General features: G+C 49.4%; 1 non-coding gene across 1 annotated transcript; it reads right to left on the reverse strand.

Annotated features, from left to right (window-relative positions):
- Positions 1-3,012: 3,012 nt before the first annotated feature.
- On the reverse strand, positions 3,013-3,087 carry Trnat-ugu (transfer RNA threonine (anticodon UGU)). The gene has a single exon. It is a non-coding gene; the product is annotated as a tRNA-Thr (tRNA).
- Between the last annotated feature and the right edge of the window lie 630 nt (positions 3,088-3,717).

The raw sequence follows: 3,717 nt of genomic DNA on the forward strand, positions 1-3,717 counted from the left end.
AGGGTCACATTTCTGTGAAAGGTCACTACCAGCTGCGTCACTATCTGGTCGTGGCAGTATAATTCCTTGTGCTGAAGTGGGAGCTACATCGACCTGCATTTCATCCCCTTTTTCCACTTCGAACAGATCTTCAGTTCTTGGCTTCGGCTTGCTGGCAACGGGTGTTTCACAGGAAGAGTCCTCATCAACATGTTTTTCAATGTCCTCTAGAGGACGCTTTTTAGTGGGAATCTCGCTGTCACGGGACGGAATTTCAGCAGTTAATGCAGGTTTTAAAGACGGGAATTCATTAACATTAAGTGCAACATTTTCAGAGGTAGTAACAGGATCCACGATAGCCGCCGGCTCTGTTGTATTACTGGCTGGCAACAAATCGTTGAGTGTTAATTTCCGGCGTTGCGTAAGGTTATTTTTTAGCACAAAAACACGGCGAGGGCAGTCCTGACGGAGGTGACCAGACTCGTTACATATATGACATGTAGGGGTTTGCCATGAGTAAATAACATGCGCATTGTGCCCGTCAACAAAGATGTGGGAGGGAATGTTTGCCTTCACTTCTATCTCCACGAAGCGAATACCGTTAAAGCACTGCAGCTTGAAATGCGAAGCCCACCTTTCGTTTACTATTTGCCTGACAACCCCGTACTTTGAAAGGACATCTTTAATTTTCGAGTTGTCTACTTCTATGGGAATATTCAAAACCCTAACATTTCTAATTACAGACTCGGAATTCCTGAGTTTTACAGTACTTTTAGTACCATCACGGTGTATAAATTCCGTTTCATAACCAAATTTTTCCAGAGAGCGGTCTACACTCACGGGATCGTTAAACTTTACAAAAATGCAGTATTCATCAGAGTCTAGCTGCATGGTATGAACAGATTCAGAATGAAGGCGAATTACCTCGGTAATCCAGTCGTGTATTTCAAGTGCAGAGGGCTGTACTCGACGGGTGTACTTGTCGAATGTGAAAATCACGGTGCTTTTTCTCACGGAGTTTGCCATGGTGTTCTGCAGCGAAGAAATTCTGGACAACGCCGAAATCCCAACGGCACTACGTAGAAAGACGACACGAACGAAGACCAATAGCTCAATTTATAACAATTCACGTGCAAAATGCCAATAAACAATCACGAAACACGAAAACACTGAACGTTCACGGAGCAAACTTGAGGAGTGTGCGACCGCGGCGACAGCTAAAGCCAGACTACGCCACCGAGGGCACAGAGAAAAGTGCGACTGCAGGGACTTATCACTTGCACGCTCCCCGTGAGATGCACATTCCCAACATGTCTGCATCACTACATTAGTATTGCGCCTAATACACTCCTGGAAATTGAAATAAGAACACCGTGAATTCATTGTCCCAGGAAGGGGAAACTTTATTGACACATTCCTGGGGTCAGATACATCACATGATCACACTGACAGAACCACAGGCACATAGACACAGGCAACAGAGCATGCACAATGTCGGCACTAGTACAGTGTATATCCACCTTTCGCAGCAATGCAGGCTGCTATTCTCCCATGGAGACGATCGTAGAGATGCTGGATGTAGTCCTGTGGAACGGCTTGCCATGCCATTTCCACCTGGCGCCTCAGTTGGACCAGCGTTCGTGCTGGACGTGCAGACCGCGTGAGACGACGCCTCATCCAGTCCCAAACATGCTCAATGAGGGACAGATCCGGAGATCTTGCTGGCCAGGGTAGTTGACTTACACCTTCTAGAGCACGTTGGGTGGCACGGGATACATGCGGACGTGCATTGTCCTGTTGGAACAGCAAGTTCCCTTGCCGGTCTAGGAATGGTAGAACGATGGGTTCGATGACGGTTTGGATGTACCGTGCACTATTCAGTGTCCCCTCGACGATCACCAGTGGTGTACGGCCAGTGTAGGAGATCGCTCCCCACACCATGATGCCGGGTGTTGGCCCTGTGTGCCTCGGTCGTATGCAGTCCTGATTGTGGCGCTCACCTGCACGGCGCCAAACACGCATACGACCATCATTGGCACCAAGGCAGAAGCGACTCTCATCGCTGAAGACGACACGTCTCCATTCGTCCCTCCATTCACGCCTGTCGCGACACCACTGGAGGCGGGCTGCACGATGTTGGGGCGTGAGCGGAAGACGGCCTAACGGTGTGCGGGACCGTAGCCCAGCTTCATGGAGACGGTTGCGAATGGTCCTCGCCGATACCCCAGGAGCAACAGTGTCCCTAATTTGCTGGGAAGTGGCGGTGCGGTCCCCTACGGCACTGCGTAGGATCCTACGGTCTTGGCGTGCATCCGTGCGTCGCTGCGGTCCGGTCCCAGGTCGACGGGCACGTGAACCTTCCGCCGACCACTGGCGACAACATCGATGTACTGTGGCGACCTCACGCCCCACGTGTTGAGCAATTCGGCGGTACGTCCACCCGGCCTCCCGCATGCCCACTATACGCCCTCGCTCAAAGTCCGTCAACTGCACATACGGTTCACGTCCACGCTGTCGCGGCATGCTACCAGTGTTAAAGACTGCGATGGAGCTCCGTATGCCACGGCAAACTGGCTGACGCTGACGGCGGCGGTGCACAAATGCTGCGCAGCTAGCGCCATTCGACGGCCAACACCGCGGTTCCTGGTGTGTCCACTGTGCCGTGCGTGTGATCATTGCTTGTACAGCCCTCTCGCAGTGTCCGGAGCAAGTATGGTGGGTCTGACACACCGGTGTCAATGTGTTCTTTTTTCCATTTCCAGGAGTGTAGATGTTTGCCCATCATACTCATTACTCGTGGTAGATTAATCTACCAAGTCCCGTACGAGTTCGGGCATAGCGTGTGCGTTCGCACCTGAAGGTCAATGGCCGGGAAGCCATATTTTAACTACATATGACGGTAGTATCTGTTCCTGAAAGAACAGTTACCGTTGAAGACCATGCAGCTTTTGCTAGAATGAAGTGATAATTAAATTGACACCCTAGCTGCAACCAGGCGTTGATATACTTCATTGGGGACATGTTGAAAAAGTGTGCCCCGACCGGGACTCGAACCCGGGATCTCCTACTTACACGGCAGACGCTCTGTCCATCTGAGCCACCGTGGGCACAGTTTGATGGATCACGTACACATTGAGAGGCCAGTGTCAGAATATCCAGACTAGTGAACAGGGGTCGACAAGAAGTTCGCGAACTTACACCACTTATTGCCAGAACTGCCCGTTTCTGATTCAAAAATATCCTTTGAAAATGGGAGGAGTTACCCAGAAATATACCACCATACGACATAGGCGAATGAAAATAAGCGAAGTAGACTACTCTTCGTGTCGAACTATCAGTTACTTCTGATACCGTTCGAATAGTAAAAATGGCAGCATTAAGTATTTGAACAAAATCCTAAACGTGGGCTTTTCACGACAGTTTACTATCTATCTGAACCCCTAGAAATTTGAACTGTTCAGTCTCACTAGTCATATGCCCTTTCAGTGAAATTAAAACGTCGGTTTTTATTGAAATGTAAGTTAGAAACTATAGAAACTGAGTCTTCCTGTGATTTAGCTGTGCTATGCTCTCCAGATGGAGTTAATGTCTGGGCTGGTGGTGTCACCGCTCATATAGTAGTGTCAACATTCTGACTCTTCTCTGCATCGAGGTATCGCTTCCATGCTCCACCAAGGTTGTATCATATTTGAAGTTTCTGATGCACATTCTTATTTCTACAGCCTCTGTAACTCCAGA

Source organism: Schistocerca cancellata, chromosome 4 (assembly GCF_023864275.1).
Source record: "Schistocerca cancellata isolate TAMUIC-IGC-003103 chromosome 4, iqSchCanc2.1, whole genome shotgun sequence".
NCBI lineage: Eukaryota > Metazoa > Arthropoda > Insecta > Orthoptera > Acrididae > Schistocerca > Schistocerca cancellata.